Source organism: Bufo gargarizans, chromosome 3 (assembly GCF_014858855.1).
Source record: "Bufo gargarizans isolate SCDJY-AF-19 chromosome 3, ASM1485885v1, whole genome shotgun sequence".
NCBI lineage: Eukaryota > Metazoa > Chordata > Amphibia > Anura > Bufonidae > Bufo > Bufo gargarizans.
The window spans coordinates 514,175,600-514,199,222 of NC_058082.1; positions in this window are offsets into that span (position 1 = coordinate 514,175,600).

A 23,623-nucleotide genomic window follows, 5' to 3' on the forward strand; every position below is an offset into this window, starting at 1 on the left:
TTTGTAGAAAGCACCATTTTCCCATTGGTTTATATACAAATAAATGATGTACCGAAGGAACCTTCTGAAACTACTCAGAGAAGACTGGTGCAGCACCCCAGAACAGGGGGTATCTGCAAATGGTTTGTTATGCAATGTATTTGTGATGCAAGGCACCAACGAAACAGACTAGTGAGGATGAAGTCAAAGGGGTTTATTAACAAAATAAACAAAGTCCAGGTAAACTTCACTGGGCAAATATCAGGCAAAAAAAAAACAAAGGAAAGCCAGGAGTAGTCCCGATCCGTACATAAGTCTCTGTGCAACTTGCCAGGTAAACGGATGCATCACGGAAAGTCCCGGGTCCTGGGTCCCACTGGAATGGATGGATTCCCAGCAAACTTCAGTCAGTAGCTAGTAGTACTGACCTGCACCTGGATAAGGAAGGATAACAGTGGGCACTGACCGACCTAGGAGGCCACCTTTTATGTGCCTACTAACAAAACAAATCCCAAGACTCCAAGTGTCCACTCCCCATAGGTCATGATCCTGCCCTACACCTGTGTACAAGGCTTTGGTCAGTCATTAGCCAAGTGCTATTCCCTTCGCTGGTAGGCGAAGCACATAAGAAGCGCGTACGCCCTTGCGAACCCGTTTTCGAACATAAATGCGGATTCACAACAGGCCCTGCGAGAGTGCGCGAGCGCGTCAACATGGACACCGGAATGGAATCCGCAATAGGCAGCGGAGACAAACTCGGCCACAGCGTACTGCCACTAGTCCGGCCAAGCTGTCCCCGAAAGCCATGCGGTCTTCCCCTCCGGCACACATGAGAACGCATCCCCGCGTCGGTTCGCAAATGGGTCAGAGCTGGTGTATCAATGGAGACACGCGTAACATGTCCCATAGCTACACGAGGACCATTTTTAATCAGAGACTGGTGAGGATCTTACAGTATTCCCATGTGTTGCACCCATAATAACTCTGTATGGATCACATAGCCAGGGTTAACAATCATGGCACTCCAGCTGTGGTGAAACTACAACTCCCAGCATGTTCCATTACTTTCTGTGGAGTTCTGAGAACAGCCAAGCAAGTGTGCATATTGGGAGTTGTAGTTTTACCACAGCTGGAATGCCGGAGGTTAGCCATCACAGGATTAGGGTTATTGAAAAACACAATAGTCTCAGATATAGTTGCCCTTTTTTCTGGATTTGACAGCCATTGGTATGGGGCCAGGCTGTTACTGTTTATCAATGACATCAGGAAATCTATACTTTGATTATGTCTAGGCTATGTAGAAGTAGCACTGTAAAGGGACCTCGCATTTTGGCTTTCCATTTGTGAGATCCATCATGGGCTCTGACAAGCGGTCCAAAACGGATCCGTTTTGCCCTAATGCATTCTGAATGGAAAAGGATCCACTCAGAATCCATCAGTTTGCCTCCGTTCAGTCTCCATTCCACTCTGGAGGCGGACACCAAAACGCTGCCTGCAGCGTTTTGCTGTCTGCTTGACGAAACGGTGTCAAACTGATCTGTCCTGGCACACAATGTAAGTCAATGGGGACAGATCCGTTTTCTCTGACACAATCGAAAACATATCCGTCTCCCATTGACTTTCAATGGAGTTTATGACGGAGCCGTCTTGGCTATGTTACAGATAATACAAACGGATCCGTTCATGTTGGATGCATGCGGTTGTATTATTGTAACAGATCCATTTTTGCAGGTGAAAGTAGCCTTACACTGTCAGATGTTCGTACGTGTGACACCTAAATCATCTTTTGCCATCAGCAAATCAAGCTGTCTAAACACTTCTCTTCTTCTGGCATCATACTGTGGAGGAGATCATTGCATGTAAATGCAGCTTTTTCCTCCACTGACGAGCAAGCAATTGTCAGGAAGGAATGCTTCCTTCTCAACAATCTCTTGCCACATCGGACCCTGTAGAGAGGCCTTAAACAGTTGCACAAGATTTCTTTAACTTGCCATTTGTTTCATGTTATTAGAATAAAATAGATCAATAATGTTCAGTATTATAATGTTGGTCTTGCACCTGAACTTGGGTACATTTGGATATTTTAATGTATATTCTTTTTTGCTATTCAATCAATTCCATGACATAAAAAAAAAAAAAAGTCAGGTTGCAGTGACTCCTTGCTTCTGCAGTGGTATTGTTTTTTCACTCAGGAAAATAGAATCCAAGAATTCCTCCTTGTTATTTCTGCAGTCGGGGGCACGAGAGCCAACTTTCCATTTTTAAGGGGGTTTTCCAAGACTTTTATACTGATGACCTTTCCTCTGGATAGGTCATCAGTATCTGATCATGGAGTCTAACACCCAGGACCCCCACACATCAGCTGTTTAGCAATGGCACTCACAGTAGCACAGTGGGCTTCTCTCAGCTAACCAAGCACAGCTATGTACAGTACAGACCAAAGGTTTGGACACACCTTCTCATTCAAAGTTTTCTTTATTTTCATGACTATGAAAATTGTAGATTCACACTGAAGGCATCAAAACTATGAATTAACACATGTGGAATTATATACATAACAAAAAAGTGTGAAACAACTGAAAATATGTCATATTCTAGGTTCTTCAAAGTAGCCACCTTTTGCTTTGATTACTGCTTTGCACACTCTAACAATCTCTTAATGAGCTTCAAGAGGTAGTCACCTGAAATGGTCTTCCAACAGTCTTGAAGGAGTTCCCAGAGATGCTTAGCACTTGTTGGCCCTTTTGCCTTCACTCTGCGGTCCAGGTCACCCCAAACCATCTCGATTGGGTTCAGGTCCGGTGACTGTGGAGGCCAGGTCATCTGGCGCAGCACCCCATCACTCTCCTTCATGGTCAAATAGCCCTTAAACAGCCTGGAGGTGTGTTTGGGGTCATTGTCCTGTTGAAAAATAAATTATGGTCCAACTAAACGCAAACCGGATGGAATAGCATGCCGCTGCAAGATGCTGTGGTAGCCATGCTGGTTCAGTATGCCTTCAATTTTGAATAAATCCCCAACAGTGTCACCAGCAAAGCCCCCCCACACCATCACACCTCCTCCTCCATGCTTCACAGTGGGAACCAGGCATGTAGAGTCCATCCGTTCACCTTTTCTGCGTCGCACAAAGACACGGTGGTTGGAACCAAAGATCTCAAATTTGGACTCATCAGACCAAAGCACAGATTTCCACTGGTGTAATGTCCATTCCTTGTGTTCTTTAGCCCAAACAAGTCTCTTCTGCTTGTTGCCTGTCCTTAGCAGTGGTTTCCTAGCAGATATTCTACCATAAAGGCCTGATTCACACTCTTAACAGTTGTTCTAGAGATGTGTCTGCTGCTAGAACTCTGTGTGGCATTGACCTGGTCTCTAATCTGAACTGCTGTTAACCTGCGATTTCTAAGGCTGGTGACTCGGATGAACTTATCCTCCGCAGCAGAGGTGACTTTTGGTCTTTCTTTCCTGGGGCAGTCCGCATGTGAGACAGTTTCTTTGTAGCGCTTGATGGTTTTTGTGACTGCACTTGGGAACACTTTTAAAGTTTTCCCAATTTTTCAGACTGACTGACCTTCATTTCTTAAAGTAATGATGGCCACTCGTTTTTCTTTACTTAGCTGCTTTTTTCTTGCCATAATACAAATTTTAACAGTCTATTCAGTAGGACTATCAGCTGTGTATCCACCTGACTTCTCCAAAACGCAACTGATGGTCCCAACCCCATTTATAAGGCAAGAAATCCCACTTATTAAACCTGACAGGGAACACCTGTGATGTGAAAACCATTTCAGGTGACTACCTCTTGAAGCTCATCAAGAGAATGCCAAGAGTGTGCAAAGCAGTAATCAAAGCAAAAGGTGGCTACTTTGAAGAACCTAGAATATTACATATTTTCAGTTGTTTCACACTTTTTTGTTATGTATATAATTTCACATGTGTTAATTTATAGTTTTGATGCCTTCAGTGTGAATCTACAATTTTCATAGTCATGAAAATAAAGAAAACTCTTTGAATGAGAAGGTGTGTCCAAACTTTTGGTCTGTACTGTACATTGTACAGCAGCTGTGTTTGGTATCGTAGCTCAGGCCCATTCACTTTGATGGGGCTGGGCTGTGCCTAGGCCATGTGACCAATGAACGTGACATCACATGGCCTAGGCAAACTGTGAGAAGGCCACAGCGCTAATGCAAGCACCAGTGCCTTCTCAAACAGCTGAAGGGGATACCGGGTATTGGACCTCCACTAATCATATACTGATGACCCATCCAGAGGAAAAGTTTTGGAAAATACCTCTGCCAACAAATAAAACTCAATCCCAGTTTTCTGGACTCCTGTGAACAAAACAGCAGATTTCAGATTAAAATTATGACTTTAAAGGGGTTGTGCAGCCAGCAATATTGATGACCTAACCTCAGCATAGGTCATCAATATGTGACCGTGGGGGTCCACCACCTGTCACCCCTGCTGATCAGCTGTTTGAAGAGGAGGCGGCGTTCATACGAGCACTGCTTCCTCTTCAAGATTACACTGTGCGTTGTCTCGCTGGCAGCAGCAATGCAGTGTAATTACAAGTGATTGTTCCATTCAAGTGATTGTATTTATTTCAGTAAATGTTCAGTATCATAATGTTGGTCTTGCCCCTTCATCTGGGTACATCTGGATATTTTAATATATATACATTCTGTCTTGCTATACAATCAAAAAATGCCATTAAATTTTTTAAGACAACTTTCCATTTGTCAAAAACAGAACTGAGGTATCAGATTGTATTTATTTCAGTAAATGTTCAGTATTATAATGTTGATCTTTAAAACTGAGGTATCAGATTGTATTATTTGACTACTAATGAAATATAGGAAATGTTCACAAATACTGTATTTTATCAGAGTACTTTATGCACCTGTCTAATTGTTTTATCATTTGCATCATATCGTGTTTTTTCACAAGAAATGATTACACTAGGCTGGTAATATGATGGACAAAGCACAGAATGGCATAATACATTTAGGCTTGGTCTAATGTCGCGCAACAATTTTTATAATGGTTGTCTATGGTGTCGCACTGCGACATGCTGCAACAGTCGCAGCATGTCGCATTTTGCAGTGTGGCACCATAGACTACCATTATAAAAATTGTCGCGTGACAAATGTCGTCGTGTAGACCTAGCCTAAAGAGCATAGCCACTCAGATCAATAAATGTGCTTTTGCTTGTTCCTTTTATGCTAGTATACATAGTATTTCATGTGCTAGAGCAGAGGCTTATGCTCCAGAGCTGCTCTTCCTATTTCGAGCTGGGACTTGGTAGTATCATAGGCACTTGGTAGTATCTGTGATCATGCTATCCATAATGAACGCACTTCTCTGCTCTATCCTCAATATCTTGAAGTCTGGATTATGTTATTTCTATGTATCTTGCACTAACTTGTATAATTACACCAGTGGAAAGCACTTGGGCTTAGAACTAGGAAGTGTCCCAGAAAGTACCACACGCACCTTTGAATTTAGAAATCTGTTATTTTTATATTGCTGGCTAGAGATGAGTAAATTGCTCAAAAGATGGGTCCAAATCGATTCTACCTGAATGGAAAGTGAACCAGTTTGCCTGAAAGTTTCTGTATTATACTCTGAGGTCTCTTAGGATAAAGTTCAGATCTGGATCCACCTCAAATAGTCATAAAATAATAGGCAATCAGTAGGCATCTCCAACGATCAGCTGTTTAGGGCAATGTAAAAATCCTGGAAAACCCCTTTTTTCCCTTTTCATCTCCCATAAATCTTTTTAAATCAAATGGTGGATCATATCTTAGTACATGAGGGGAGAGGGGAAACATACACAAAGGAAATGATAATGTTTTTTTTTTTTCATCTCCCTGGTGCCAAAACCTGATTCTTATTTAGATTATTTTTTTTTTATCTGATTTGGCGCAGGTCATGTGACTGCTGCAGCCAATACGTGGCAGCACTGGTGACGTGTCACCCATGCGTCATGTCACTGGGGTTATATGACGCATGGATGACATGCCACTGCTGTGGTCAGTCATTGGCTGCAGATGTAATGTGACCCACGTCAAACCTGCAGGGCCAGTGGGTCAGAGATGGAGCCAGACACCAGCAAGAGGGATCAGGTAAGTATGATCACCACCACAGGTTTAGCCACGCTGAGGAGACTGTAGAAAAGGTCCCAAGTGTTCAACAACCCATTTAGAGAAAAGTGTCTAGCTGTGCACCAAATTTATCATTCCGCATGGGATAACTTAGACCAGTGATGGCTAACCTTGGCACTCCAGCTGTGGTGAAACTACGACTCCCAGCTTGCTCCATTTATTTCTATAGAGTTCTGGGAGCAGCCAAGCAAGGGGGGCATCTTGGGAGTTGTAGTTTTACCACAGCTGGAGTGCCAAGGTTAGCCATCACTGACTTAGACCCATCCTTAGAATAAAATCACTCTGTCAACATTTTAAACAGAATGAGCAAACCTGCAACGTTCCATAATAATAATAATGATATGCCTGAGATATATCGCTACAAATCTAATACTGGTACGATAGTTCTTCAGTGTGAAATAATAAGGCTCTGCCTTATTTTCCAGCTCTTTGTGAACAAGTGACCAAAATAGACTAAATAGGTTACCTTCTGGCTATTTTTAGAAGCATGCTGTTCAGTATTGATCAGATTGATTTGTCCGAATATATTCAGATGTAATATATACAGTAGCAGTGCATGTGCAAACACAGACTCATAATCAACAGACCATTTGTTAGATTTTAGTTAAAGGGGTATAAATGTATCCTGCCCAACAGATTTCGCAGTTATATCACTTTGCCCAAATACCACCATTTATGAAAACTGCCTAATTCTAAAGTTATTAGCCTACCATTGCTCCCTGCGGCAAATTTGATTTCAGTTCCTGTTGGTTACGTCCAGTAGTGGAGTTGGGACGCACATGCTCACAGCGCTTCTTTTCCTTCCCTTCAATAACCACTACTCTATGTGCAGTGTCAGTTACAATGTCAATGATGGATGGATGAATGGACAGGCAGATAGATAATAGACAGACAGATAAACAAGGATGAATTTTGAATGATGGACATTACCGCAAGTTGTGTCTGAACTGACTAGTGTCATATGTCCTGCTGATGTGAGGACACAGCTCACTGCCCTAAGGCATGATGAGACAGCAGTCACATGACAAACCAGGAAGTAGGATTCAAGCATGGGGGATAAGAGAAAACTTCTAATCTGAAAAAAAATCTTGCAACAAAATCCAAGGAAGAATGGGAGCTACAGTACTTGATGAAAATAAACTTTAGATTAAAAAGTAGTTTATGACACATCAGCCCACCAGAATAAGGGCACATGACTATTGTTGTTTTGCGGTCCTCAAATTGCGGACCTGCAAAAAACAGATACCGGTTGTGTGCATTCCGCATTTTTGTGGAACGGAATGGACGGCTCCTAATAGAACAGTCCTATCCTTGTCTGTAATGCGGACAATAAGAGGACATGTTCTATTTTTTGCAGAACGGCCATACAGAAACTTAATGCACAAAGATTTCAGTTTCTTTGCAGCCCCATTTAAGTGAATGGTTCCGCATATGGGCCACAAAAAAACTAAACGGACATGGACAAAAAATTTGTTTGTGTGCATGAGCTCTTACAGAGTATCCGGTGGGTGGGTCCAGGCTCTGACACAATAACGTACCCCTAAAAATAGAGTACACCTGTGGTCCAGCGGAAATCAATTCAACTAGGAGTTTACTTTACCATTAATGTATATTTCTTATGTGCACATTTTGTGAACGTAATATTTATTAAAAATGTTTTATTTTTTTTAAGCCGGATAGAGCTGCATCTGTGGACTGTGATTTTTCTGCAGAGATTTTTCATTTTTTACTACCAATCATGACAAGTATTCTAATCATAATCAAGAAATGAAAGATCCTCTAAAATCCATTCAGGCACATCAAAGGAGAATAATAGCAAGGAGGTTGAGTATTTCTAATTACCGTCAAAAGACAGCTCTATCTATCTAATATCTATCTATCTGTCTGTCCGTCTATCTATCTATCCAATCATCTACATGGAAGGAATCTGGAAACTCTAGGAATACTGAGTAGAAGTATTTATTTATCCACATAAATGCAATATTTCAGCCTTGAAACTAGAGCCTCGCAATTTCTTGACGGAGGCCCCAAGTTGAGGTTTAGGGTATTACAGGACCCCAGCAGGGTTTACCAAGGATAGAAACCATCCCAGGAATTGAAACCGTGGCTGGAATATCATGCTCTTGGTACATCCTCTCAATCCAGTAAACTATTGGATGTGACCACTGTGGCCCTCCTGGAACCTTGATGTAGCACAGCTGACCGGGTGGTCGTGCCTTTTTACCTTTATGCTTGTTGTTGTACAGTATACGGTCTCATGCAACACCATCCACTGATTATTGATTGGGAATTTATTAATCCCTACCAAACTGGTGGGAGTGCTTTGCTGTGGTATAGGTATGTTATTATACTGGCACAACGGTTACATATGTTGTTCCGTCTTACATTCATATTTTAAATAATTGATTAAATGTTACTTTTTAACTTAATTTACAATCCTCACTTGATATTATTATTTTTTTTTTATTTGATTATTGTGGTAAAAAACTGGTCAGACATTTAGAATAGGTTTTAATAAAGTTTATTCAAAAGTTTAGGTACACTTTAAACAACAAGTTTTAATCTGTCACGTGATTTGTTGTGTTATGCTGTTCATCACTAAAGAACTGATAATTGCACCACCGGCCTCAGTGTCATTGTCACCATCATTATTACATGTGTGTTCATTGTCACCCTGGATGAAGGTTACTTCTACCTAAAATTGTGAAGAAAAAACAGCAGGACTATGCTGTTAGAGATTAGGGTGGACGCTAGTGATGAATGAAGTTTACAAAAATTTGATTCGGCTGCTTAGCCAAATTTCACAAAGAAATTTGCCATATGACAAATAACATCTCCAACCACCTGTTCTGCACTGCGCATGCTTGGGATTTAGATGAGATGCAGCAACAAACAGTCAGTTGGAGATAGGGCTGGAATGTGACGTGGCGGCAGAGGGGGCGTACATATAGAAGCAGGGGGAGTTATTTAAAGCTGAAAGGAGATGGGCTAGGGCTGTACATGAAGGCAGGCTTAGGCACCGGTAAGAGGCGTGCCTGGGCTCCTTCTGCCGAGTGTAACACCCCGCTCGGCACTTTGCAGGCTCATTCGCATTTCAAATAAACCACCAATGGCTAAAAGAAGGTACATTTGTTAATAAGGTGACATGTGCTACTATGCAATTCCTTTACTTAAATAGCAATGACGCAGGTGACATATTTCCTTTAAAGGGAACCTGCCATCTGGATTTTGGGTATAGAGTTGAGGACATGGGTTGCTAGATGGCCGCTAGCACATCCTCAATACCCAGTCCCCATAGCTCTGTGTGCTTTTATTGTGTATAAAAACTGATTTGATACATATGCAAATTAACCTGAGATGAGTCAGAGCTTGAAAATATGACTCTTCTCTGGTCACACAAGTAAGATATGACTCTTGTATGTTAATTTGCATATGTATCAAATTGTTTCTTTTACACAATAAAAGCACACAGAGCTATGGGGACTGGGTATTGCGGATGTGCTAGCGGCCATCTAGCAACCCATGTCCACAGCTCTATACCCAAAATCCCGGTGACAGGTTCCCTTTAAGATAAGAAGATACTAGCTGTACATATATAAATATATACAGAAGATGCCCAGGTTATACCAGCATGCTTTATATGACTACATACAAGAAGATGTATAAGTTATTCCAGCTGTACATATATAATTATATACAGAAGATGCCCAGATTATACCAGCATGGTCCATATCACTATATACAAGATGTATAACTTATACTAGCTGTACATATTTAAATATATACAGAGGATGCCCAGGTTATACCAGCATGGTCCATATCACTATATATAAGAAGATGTATAACTTATACCAGCTGCACATATATAATTATATACAGAAGATGCCCAGGTTATACCAGGATGGTCCATATCACTATATAATATACAATAGAATATATAATTTATACCAGCTGCACATCATATATAAGTATATACAGGAGATGCCCAGGTTATACCAGCATGCTCCATATCACTATATCACTATATACAATAACTTATACCAGCTGTACATATATAATTACATACAGGAGATGCCCAGGTTATAGCAGCATGGTCTATATTTTGTTATATACAAGAAGATGTATAACAGCTTTACATACAGTATGTAATTCTATACTGTACAAAACATGCCCAGGTTATACCAGCATTGTCCATTTATACAAGCTGTACATCCCGATTCCCCCTCTCCAAGGCCTCTTCAGACTTTGCATGCCTGCTGTTGCGCTGCACACATGACACAACATCAGTGATACCAGAGCAGCAAAGTGTAATTTCAAAAGGGGTTGTCTCTCAAATACAACCTCTGTCCATATGCCCCAACAGGGCATATGAACATTATAGATGGTCTCATGCTCTATGAGAATGGAGAGTAACAGAGAGTAACACTGTTAGTGCCATCCTTTCTGGCGGACTAAAACTGCATTTATTCTGAATGCCATTCATCTAGAAAAATGTCTGGCCAGACAAGGCTTTCCTCTGAGATATCAGATGTCTGCCAGGGTACAGTACCAGAAGGTGTGGAGGCACCAATTTGATGAGGGTTGTTTATGATGGGTGTTGGAAACCATTAGGTTCATCAGGTCTAGAACTACAGAAACTGGTAAATTTATATAATTCATCAATCTTTACATTAGGCAAAATTGTTAGTATTTTTACCATAGATAGATAAAAAAATAATAATAATAGGTCAAGTGAGTATTTGGAGACAACTATAGGGGCATGTTTTATGAGCCAAAATATATGTGTCCATTGCATATGAAAACACTCAAGAATACTCTCTTGCCTTCATATTATTTGCATCAGCCAAGGAAGTAATGATTATAACGAAACCAAGCTATAGTCATATAACATATTAATTGGCTCTCTTGTGTGTTTTTATACTCTGTAATTATTCATAGTCACACATGTTTAAGTCTGAGTAATCTTCTTCTGCATGCTTCTAGGCTGTAACTAACAGCGTTTAAGATTGAAATAAATTCATTTAATAGGTTATTCCACTAAAATTCTCTCTCCGCCCAGTCATCTCTAAAATAATGAATATTGCACATTAGGGTACAGTTCATTTAAAACTCATAAAAAGCATTTCTTTAATATCTACATAGTAATTGAAGTATAAGTGGATTTCATTTATACATGTGATTTATAATCCTAATTTTCAAATGATTTCTTCTATCATCACATTAAAATCTGGTCATTATTAGATCTTAAAGTTTATATCAGTTTACATGTAGAATAATTACTTGATACAATATATTGATTTAGATAATGGTTTGCTGTCTACCTAATAACAGTTTATCTATAACACTGATGGCGAACCTTTTACAGACTGAGTGCCCAAACTGTAACCCAAAACCCACTTATTTATTGCAAAGTGCCAACACGGCAGTTTAACCTGAATACTACAGTCCAGTATAGTATATCTTCCATGTACTTTATCATTTAGCTATAATAGACTGCCTACATTCAGTGCGCTGCCTGTGCTGTTCATAGTGCGCCCTGTGCTGATGAATGGCAGGAAAAGTCTAAGGCATATTGGTACACCATAGACTTTTTCGTGGGCGCGGGTGCCCACAGAGAGGGCTCTGAGTGCCACCTCTGGCACCCGTGCCATAGGTTCGCCAACACTGATCTATACTATTTGAAAAGCTTTATTGATTGGGTTGTAATTTAGAACTTTATGGAGATTGGAATGATGGATGGGAGAGAAATAATAGCTGATCTGAATACAATGTTGAGTAAACTTTCAGATCACTTACCGAAACTAAACATACAGTGTTTGTAGTTTAGGCCATGGATTATGCATGTATTATGACCTTGTGATAAGGGATAATATCAAGAGATGGGAACAAGAAGCTGGCACAATTAAGAATTGGTATCTTGACTTTATTGGAAAATATGGTTAAAATAAATCAAAAACATTTAGAAATGTTGCAGTGCTATTGATAAGAAAGGTGTATTAGCCTGATGTAATTGCTACATTGATGTGGTAGGGCAGATTTATTAACCTTTTCAAGGCACGGTCATTTCTTACCTTCCGGACACAGCCTATTTTTGAAAATCTGAAATGAGTTAATTTATGAGGTAATAAACTTAGGAATGCTTTAACTTTTCCAAGCAATTCTCAGAAAGTTTTTTTGTGACACATTGTACTTTATGTTAGTGGTAAAATGGGGTCAATATGTTTTAACTTTATTTAAAGATCAAATCCAAACATTTACAGAACATTTGGAAAAGCAATTTTCTAAATTTAAATTTCTTTGGTTTTAAGTGATACCTAAAAATAAGTTATTAATTATCATTTACCATATGTCTACTTTATGTTGGCATAATTTTGTAAATGTCAGTTTATTTTTTTTTATTGGAACCAGTAGGTACCAGACATATTACCCAAGGGTCTAGGCAGGAAGGAATCATGACCAGGTACACAGTAGTGTCCAAGAGTCTAGTCAGGAAAATATTGAGGAGAGTGTCAGGTTCAGGTGCAGTACTATAAGTAGTCTAGGAATCCAGTCACAAGGAACAAGCTTTACTGTCAGGAACAGCAGATGGAGGGAACCATATCATAAATTGTACTGTGCAGTGGTTGACACTCAGTCACCAGGAACATCGGACAAACCAGGAACAAGTAGGCTTGAGAAAGGGTCCAAAAGAACAGCAGGTTTATGGAACAGTATCAGGAACTGTTCTGTGAACTGTACACTGACCCTCAGGCTCTGAGAGAAGGAACTGGCTGGGTTCTTATACTGCATCAGACCTTGATGAACTGAAACAGCTGCATAGAAATACACAGGTGTAAATCAGGAACAAATGAAGACTTGGCCTCCGTTATCAAATGCAGTATAAATCCTGTCTAACAACACTTTTCATGACCCTGTAGAGCCATAGCCTAATGGTTATATTGTGACTTTTTATACATATATGTTTGTTCTACAGACTTCAATTCACTATTGAAGCTAAAATTAAGCATATGACACATTCCCTTTAACATTGTGACTCAAGGTATTCTTCTAAATAATTGCAACAATTTTACTTTAAATTGAGTGAGGTCAAAAGTTTCACATAGTCACTGTGCTCCTTTAATCCTCAGAATGAAATGGCACTCAATGTATTAACAATAAAGATTACATCAGATGTACAATAAACTCTGCAATAACTTCCATTAATCCAAGTAATAACCAACAACAATGCGCACTTACTGGATTTGTAAGGAATCAGACACCTATTCAGGTGGGTGCAAATCCATTATAACAGAGTAAACAAGGCATGAAAATGCATTATGAATTACAGAGTGCCGTTAATGGTAGAATTATAACATCATAGATAATATGTAACTAGATAATATGTAACTATCATAATAGTGTCAGGCGCTAAAAAATGTTTATCAGAAACTCAGATATGTATGTACTTATGGTATAGTGGTATATACAGTGCCTTGCAAAAGTATTTACCCCCCTTAACTTTTTTCTTATTTTGTTGCCTCACAACCAGGAATTAACGTGGATTGTTTGAGGATTTGCATCATGCAATTTACAGAACATGCCCACAACTTTGAATATGTTATTTTTTTTATTGTGAAGCAAACAAATAGGACAAATAACAGAAAAAGTCAATGTGCATAACTATTCACCCTCCAAACGTCAATACTTTGTAGAGCCACCTTTTGCAGCAATCACAGCTCCAAGTCGCTTTGGATAAGTATCTATGAGCTTGCCACATCTTACGACTGGGATTTTTGCCCATTCCTCCTTGCAAAACTGCTCGAGCTCCTTCAAGTTGGATGCTTTACGCTTGTGAACAGCAATCTTTAAGTCTGACCACAGATTTTCTATTGGATTGAGATCTGGGCTTTGACTAGGCCATTCCAACACATTTACATGTATACCCTTAAACCACTCAAGAGTTGCTTTAGCAGTGTGTTTGGGGTTATTGTCCTGCTGAAAGGTGAACCTCCATCCTAGACTCAGATCACACACAGTGGTACAGGTTTTGCTCAGGAATATCCCTGTATTTAGCACCTTCGATCTTTCCCTCAACTCTAACCAGTTTCCCAGTCCCGGCTGCTGAAAAACATCCCAACAGCATGATGCTGCCACCACCGTTTCACTGTGGGGATGGTGTTCTTTGGGTGACGCGATGTGTTGGGTTTGCGCCAGACATAGCGTTTTGTTTGATGGCCGAAAAGTCAAATTTTAGTCTCGTCAGACCAGAGCACCTTCCTCCATACATTTTGAGAGTCTCCTACATGCCTTTTCACAAACTCACAACGTGCCTTTTTATTTATTTTTTTGATGAAAGTAATGGCTTTCTTCCGATCACTCTGCCATAAAGCCCAACTCTATGGAGCGTACGGCTTATTGTTGTCCTATGTACAGATACTCAAGTCTCTGCTTTGGAACTCTAAAGCTCCTCCAGGGTTGCCTTAGGTCTCTGTGCTGCCTCTCTGATTAATGGCCTCCTTGCTAGGTCTGTGAGTTTTGGTGGGCGGCCGTCTCTTGTTCTTTCCATTTGGTTATGATAGATTTGATGGTGCTCCTGGGGATCATTTGGATATTTTTTTATAACCTAACCCTGACTTGTACTTCTCAACAACATTGTCCCTTACTTGTTTGGAGAGTTCCTTGGTCTTCATCGCAGTGTTTGGTTAGTGATGCCTCTTGCTTAGGTGTTGCAGCCTTTCAAATAGGGTGTGTATATGTAATGACAGATCATGTGATACTTAGATTGCACACAGGTGGACATCATTTCACTAATTATGTGACTTCTGAAGGTAATTGGTCGCACCACAGCATTTTATGGGCTTCATAACAAAGGGGATGAATACATACGCACATGCAAATCTTCTGTTTTCTATTTCTAAACAATAGTTTTATTTATATATTTTTCTCATTTCACTTCGCCAACTTAAACTATTGTGTTCTGATTCATCACATAAAATTCAGATGAGGTAGGTGAATACTTTTGCAAGGCACTGTATGTCACAGAAACCAATACACAATGTTACTGTATGTAGTAATCAAATGTACAGTAAATTCTAGTGCCTTTGTAATATAAAGTAGCATAATGAATGTTTTTTTTTTTCTGTTCTACCTTTGGTAATTTTCTTTTCTTTTTGTTTTCTGTTGAGTACAGAGGACCAACTACAAATAAATACAAACTTACTAGCATATGGACACCAAATAGTGTTACAATTGAAGGGAACCTGTCACCAATGTTATGCTGGTAGGTTCTAACAGCTCTAAGCACATGCTAATGAGTCATGATATTCATAAGCTTTTGGCTGTCTCCACCCTCCTGTCACTGACAGTTTTTACCCAACTGGATTAGAAGCAAGGGTGGAGATAATCAGGAGCTCATGAATATTCAGGACTCATTGCCATGCACTGGGGATGTTCAATACCAGATTTTAGCAAAATGGCTGGGTCAATTAAAGAAAGTGAGCCAGTATATTTTGCTAAGGGCATCTATCACTAGTTTATGTTCCCCTTATTTAGGACACCAGAAAAACTGGTGACAGATTCCCTTTAATTCTCACTTGTCCAGGCCAGAGACAACCCCAAAAGGCCCCTCTTAGGAAAAAATTATCATAAAATCTACCCCTTTATGGGGATTGTTAGCAACTATGTAATGATCCAAAACAGGAAGGCAGAAGCCCATTCTGGACGGAGATATTTTGGGTGAAAATGGTCCCTTTATTAATGTCTTTTGCTTCGAGAAGTGAACAACCAGACTATATGAAGATGATTCTGACACTGGAAGGCATAGTACTAACCTGAGAACAAGGTATAAATGACATGCCATTTAGTTCTCCTCTGTCTAGTTGTTGCAAACACTGTTCATAAACTGTTTCTGGACACAATGGGTAGCAATCAACATAACTGCCTTTTGAGCCCTCATAGGGCTAGTGAACCAGGAGGCAGGGCTGAATCCTTGGAGCACTGCTTTCTAACAACTCTGTGCTCTGCACCCTACCCCCACTTCTTGATTGACAAGGCTAGGGTAGATAATGCTGAATTAGCTTCTTTAAAAGGATAGTCCCAAATGGTCAACCCTAGCCCACATGTCTCATTAGAGCATATACAGTAGTAGGTAAGGATTCCACTTGCTGAGCCAAAGTAGAGAACTGCTGTAAAAAGAATTTTTCACTATGGAGGACTTGGCGCATATATATAAATGAGTGCTATGTAATATGACATTCCCACTGGCTATGTTAGTCCACATACAGTATATGAGCTGACTATCATGGATTTCAGCAGAAGTGACCATTTCATCTTCAATGGAGCTGTATTTTAAAGAGAATTGCCCATTTGGAACAATACGTTAAAATTATTGCTAATTGCGAATGCTAATTCTTAAAGCAAGGGACAGCTTGTTTTGTATTATTGATTACTGGGGTTCTATGAGATAACAAAAAAACTCAGACCAGCCCTAAAATGACTTTTGAGTAACTTGAGTGGTGTAGTATCTACAATGGGGTCATTTATGGGGGTTTCCATTATGTAAGCCCCACAAAGTGATTTCAGACCTGAACTGGTCCTTAAAAAGTGGGTTTTGGAAATTTTTGGGGAATGTTAAGTATTAAACATTTTATGAGGTATCACTTTCTGTTTTAAAAGCAGAGAAATAGAAATTCTGAAAATAGCAAATTTTTCAAAATTCCTGGTAAATAATGGCTTGGATAACTAAACGTGTTCCAAAGGTTTTACCACATAAAGTGACACATGTCAGATTTGCAAAAAAATGGCCTGGGCAGGAGGGCGAAAACTGGCCCAGGGTAGAAGGGATTAATCTTTACAGAATTTCTCCAAATGGTTTGAATATTTTAACAATGTATATTTGTATTCATGTGTGTGAACCTTTCTAGTTTGCCTAAAATGTTTAATAACAATAATATCATTTATATATGCACACACATCAACAAATGGCTCTTAAAGGACAATGCATATATGTATTTTTTATCATGACCTGGACCTGAAGATTAAATGGAGATCAAGGCAAAATAGAAAGACAACGATTATGTTCTGTAGCATTGACTGAAGTCCACATCAAGCCAAAGGGATTACCTGGGAGACAGTTCTGTGCCTTTGAAATGCTAAACAGGATTCATTTAACATGTTTTAAATTAGACAAAGAAACCTTTTTATTATTATTTCTTCTTTTATGCAAATGTCTGATTCTGTTTTTCTGTTCTTTTCTCTTATCCAAATCACATAGGAAAGCTACTGTAATATTATATGCAACAAGAGTATATATTTTGCCTGTAGTGTGCTCCTTGATAGAAAGCATAAATGCATGGATTTTTGTGGAGTGCACTTAATCACTAAAATTAAAGTTAATTAATATTTTGTATATTTTAAATACACAGTCCAACATTTTGCTATATACCGTATACACTCGAGTATAAGCCGACCCGAATATAAGCCGAAACCTAATTTTACCCCCAAAAAATGGGAAAATTTTTGACTCAAGTATAAGACTAGGGTGGGAAATGCAACATATGTGGGAGATCTGTGGAGGATCTGTGGAGGACAGTGTTATGGGGGATCTGTGGAGGACACTTATGGGGACCTGTGGATGGCACTGTTATGGGGTGGATCTGTGGAGGACGCTGTTTTGGGGTGGATCTTTGGAGGATGCTGTTATAGGGGATATGTTCTATGACACATAGGGCCATGAGGGGGGGGGGCAGCATAAGACATATAGCATCTTATGCTGGTCCCCCTCATGGCCCTATGTGTCCCCTCATGTGTCCTAAACTGCGCACATAACTGGCTTTGTGTGTAAAGTAATTTACTAGTGTTTAAAACAATCTCTCTCCTATTTATAACAGGTCCGGCCTCTGTACTCACTGTCACGATGAATGCACTGCAGCGAGCGGGAGCTGGCTGGCCGGCGCGTGACTGACATCACTTAGTAACGCTCCTCCCACTTCAGGAAGCAGGAGCGTTACTAAGTGACGTCAGTCACGTGCCGGCCGGGCCGCTCGCTGCAGTGGCATTTTTGGGTCGGCCAAATCGAGACTCGAGTATAAGACGAGGGGGCTTTTTGAGCACAAAAATATGTGCCAAAAAACTTGTATATACGGTAATAATTTGTTCTTTTTTTTTCATGGTATGGTATGTAAAATAGCTATTTAAAAAAAAAAAAGAAGGAATTAAAGATATTCAGCTGTTGTCATGGAGGGTGGGACGGAGACTGGGGGCAGCCTTACATTTCCCTTATGCAGAGGACATTCAACAGAATGAAAATCCATGTGTAGTGTTTGGGAACTGGAGACAGAAGATGTCAGAGGAAAAGTTGGTGGCTTCCTCTCAATAATGTTCTTTACAGTGGTTGGATTTTCCTGCCTTCCAGTACTTACCACAGTGTAAATGATGGAGGTTCCCAGTTATAGTTTGGTGTTATTCAACCCATGAATAACACCCAGGAAACAAAATAGAAAGTCAGGGAGAGAGCAGGTTCAACTCGCGTTTCTTGAAATAAAACATGGTAGTTACACTTCAGACAGCACATAGTTATGGTTTCTTTCTTCTGATTAACTGTTTTCAGGTAACAGTTCAAATCTGTTCCTCATGTCCCTTGGGCCGCAACTTGTTACTGGGGCCATACTGCTGCAGAGTCTGTCCCTGTCTCCTCAAGTCAGCACCATCACCCTCAGTGGTTGTCCACAACCGCATACCCGGACAACTGGAATGTCCACTCTGGGACATACAGTAACTTGAGTACCACCTTTATTACATCTTTTGAGAGCATATATGAAGGGTTTGTCTTGGTTAGACAACCACTTAAAATTTATTGTGAATTAATTTACTTTATAAAATATTAAACTTTTTTGCTGTTTTACAGTTGTAGTATAAAAAAGTAAATGTCTTCTCTACTCAATGGGAAATCCTATCATTTACTTGCCAAATATTTGGCCATTAAAGTCATTGATACGCATATACAAACTGGATTCCAAAAAAGTTGGGACACTAAACAAATTGTGAATAAAAACTGAATGCAATGATGTGGAGATGGCAAATGTCAATATTTTATTTGTAATAGAACGTAGATGACAGATCAAACGTTTAATCCGAGTAAATGTATCATTTTAAAGGAAAAAATAAGTTGATTCAAATTTTCACGGTGTCAACAAATCCCAAAAAAGTTGGGACAAGTAGCAATAAGAGGCTGGAAAAAGTAAATTTGAGCATAACGAAGAGCTGGAAGACTAATTAACACTAATTAGGTCAATTGGCAACATGATTGGGTATAAAAAGAGCTTCTCAGAGTGGCAGTGTCTCAGAAGCCAAGATGGGTAGAGGATCACCAATTCCCACAATGTTGCGCAGAAAGATAGTGGAGCAATATCAGAAAGGTGTTACCCAGCGAAAAATTGCAAAGACTTTGCATCTATCATCATCAACTGTGCATAACATCATCCGAAGATTCAGAGAATCTGGAACAATCTCTGTGCGTAAGGGTCAACGCCGTAAAACCATACTGGATGCCCATGATCTCCGGGCCCTTAAACGACACTGCACCACAAACAGGAATGCTACTGTAAAGGAAATCACAGAATGGGCTCAGGAATACTTCCAGAAACCATTGTCAGTGAACACAATCCACCGTGCCATCCGCCGTTGCCAGCTGAAACTCTACAGTGCAAAGAAGAAGCAATTTCTAAGCAAGATCCACAAGCTCAGGCGTTTTCACTGGGCCAGGGATCATTTAAAATGGAGTGTGGCAAAATGGAAGACTGTTCTGTGGTCAGACGAGTCACGATTCGAAGTTCTTTTTGGAAATCTGGGACGCCATGTCATCCGGACCAAAGAGGACAAGGACAACCCAAGTTGTTATCAACGCTCAGTTCAGAAGCCTGTTTCTCTGATGGTTTGGGGTTGCATGAGTGCGTGTGGCATGGGCAACTTGCATGTCTGGAAAGGCACCATCAATGCAGAAAAATATATTCAGGTTCTAGAACATATGCTCCCATCCAGATGTCATCTCTTTCAGGCAAGACCCTGCATTTTTCAACAAGATAATGCCAGACCACATTCTGCATCAATCACAACATCATGGCTGCGTAGGAGAAGGATCCGGGTACTGAAATGGCCAGTCTGCAGTCCAGATCTTTCACCTATTGAGAACATTTGGCGCATCATAAAGAGGAAGGTGCAACAAAGAAGGCCCAAGACGATTGAACAGTTAGAGGCCTGTATTAGACAAGAATGGGAGAGCATTCCTATTTCTAAACTTGAGAAACTGGTCTCCTCGGTCCCCAGACGTCTGTTGAGTGTTGTAAGAAGAAGGGGAGATGCCACACAGTGGTGAAAATGGCCTTGTCCCAACTTTTTTGGGATTTGTTGACACCATGAAATTCTGATTCAACATATTTTTCCCTTAAAATGGTACATTTTCTCAGTTTAAACTTTTGTTCCGTGATTTATGTTCTATTCTGAATAAAATATTAGAAGTTGGCACCTCCACATCATTGCATTCAGTTTTTATTCACGATTTGTATAGTGTCCCAACTTTTTTGGAATCCGGTTTGTATGTCAGGAGGTTTTTTCCGTGCATACATTGACCATGCACTGCATACGTGGTTTGACTTAGGCCTTGGTTCTATGTAAAGGAATGATAAGGAAAGAAATTAGAAATGAAAAGAAATGAAAAGAAGCAGGTGGTAGCCCTATAAAAAACAGCATTTTTTAGTTACATGGGGAAGAAGTAGATTGAGGTTTACTGGAGTATATTTTTCCCAGGTTTAGCTCACCTAGGAAAACAAAATAGTTCTGAAGAATCAGTCCACTGTCTTTGTAGAAAGGATTCTGTCACAGGACCCACACAGAAAGGTGTGGACCCTTTGTGTCACTGAACAGATTTGGCTTGGGGTTACTTCTAAATGTGTCATCTAAGTGGCCCCCCTGATTATCACCCTATTAACCCCAGTACAGGGGAACTACCAGGCCACTTGTTCTTGAAGAAGTCCTTCATTAGTGACAGAAGTACCAGATGGGTTGAGAGAAACCATTTCCTAGCACCAAGGGGACAATCTACAGCACAACTGTAGGGCCACATACAGCCTGCAGAGCCACAGTTTGTGGCCCCTGTCCTGCTGGACAGAAACACAGCTGATAATGTGATCAGCTGTGCTTCTGATTGGAGCGCCATACAGCGCTGGATTAGCAGGAGCAGATTGGGTCCCCCGCTGTCAGTGACAATGGGGAACCCGAGGAAAAGACAGAATTGGTTTATTATGGCTTCTGCCTTCTGCTCAGATACAGACGTGGACAAAATTGTTGGTACCCTTTGGTCAATGAAAGAAAAAGTCACAATGGTCACAGAAATAACTTTAATCTGACAAAAGTAATAATAAATTAAAATTCTATAAATGTTAACCAATGAAAGTCAGACATTGTTTTTCAACCATGCTTCAACAGAATTATGTAAAAAAATAAACTCATGAAACAGGCATGGACAAAAATGATGGTACCCCTAGAAAACACAGAACATAATGTGACCAAAGGGACATGTTAATTCAAGGTGTGTCCACTAATTAGCATCACAGGTGTCTACAACCTTGTAATCAGCCATTGGGCCTATATATATGGCTCCAGGTAATCACTGTGTTGTTTGGTGATATGGTGTGTACCACACTCGACATGGACCAGAGGAAGCAAAGGAAAGAGCTGTCTCAAGAGATCAGAAAGAAAATTATAGACAAGCATGTTAAAGGTAAAGGCTATAAGACCATCTCCAAGCAACTAGATGTTCCTGTGAGTACAGTTGCACATATTATTCATAAGTTTAAGATCCATGGGACTGTAGCCAACCTCCCTGGACGTGGCCGCAGGAGGAAAATTGATGACAAATCTAAGAGACGGATAATCCGAATGGTAACAAAAGAGCCTAGAAAGACTTCTAAAGAGATTCAAGGTGAACTTCATGCTCAAGGAACATCAGTGTCAGATCGCACCATCCGTCGTTGTTTGAGCCAAAGTGGACTACATGGGAGACGACCAAGGAGGACACCATTGTTGAAAACGAATCATAAAAAAGCAAGACTGGAATATGCCAAACTACATGTTGACAAGCCACAAAGCTTCTGGGAGAATGTCCTGTGGACAGATGAGACAAAAATCGAAGTTTTTGCCAAGGCACATCAGCTGTATGTTCACAGACGAAAAAATGAAGCATATCAAGAAAAGAACACTGTCCCTACTGTGAAACATGGAGGAGGCTCTGTTATGTTCTGGGGCTGCTTTGCTGCGTCTGGCACAGGGTGTCTTGAATCTGTGCAGGGTACAATGAAATCTCAAGACTATCAAGGAATTCTAGAGAGAAATGTACTAGCCAGTGTCAGAAAGCTTGGTCTCAGTCGCAGGTCATGGGTCTTGCAACAGGACAATGACCCAAAACACACCGCTAAAAACACCCAAGAATGGCTAAGAGGAAAAAATTGGACTATTCTAAAGTGGCCTTCTATGAGCCCTGACCTCAATCCTATTGAGCATCTTTGGAAGGAGCTGAAACATGCAGTCTGGAAAAGGCACCCTTCAAACCGGACACAACTGGAGCAGTTTGCTCATGAGGAGTGGGCCAAAATACCTGCTGAGAGGTGCAGATGTCTCATTGACAGTTACAGGAAGCGTTTGATTGCAGTGATTGCCTCAAAAGGTTGCGCAACAAAATATTAAGTTAGGGGTACCATCATTTTTGTCCATGCCTGTTTCATGAGTTTATTTTTTTACATAATTCTGTTGAAGCATGGTTGAAAAACAATGTCTGACTTTCATTGGTTAACATTTATAGAATTTTAATTTATTATTACTTTTGTCAGATTAAAGTTATTTCTGTGACCATTGTGACTTTTTCTTTCATTGACCAAAGGGTACCAACAATTTTGTCCACGTCTGTAGGTGCATATTGCTTGATGCGTACTATGCAGTGAATAGTGATCAGGATGGAAAGATGCACGATTATAGTTAATACAACGCACTATAATCACTGATGTTCTGCTGACAATCAATAGAACTGCATGAGGGAGGATTGACTGTGGTAGTGATCATTCCTTCCTATTCACTTTGCCTTGACCTGTGTAATAAACCAATGCAAACTAGTGCTGATTGATACTTTTTTTTTTTTTTTTGGCCTTTGAAACTGAGCAATGTGAGAAGAAGCAGAAGAAGCCTGACAGAAGACTGCCCCATCTGGTGACCGTGCACTTCGGGTCAGGTGACATTCTGGCAAGCATAGACCTGCGGTATAACAGATTCAATGTCCAATAGACATTTAAGGTAACGTTAACCAATGTTCCCCTAAATATCAGCCATGACTTGATATTTAGTTTCTTATCCATTTAGTAAAATTATATCCAGATCTTTTGATAGCCAGGACTATTTCTCGGAAAGCTAGGTAAAAATAAAAATAAACTAAGGATAAATTCACACCCTGCAGATTTGGT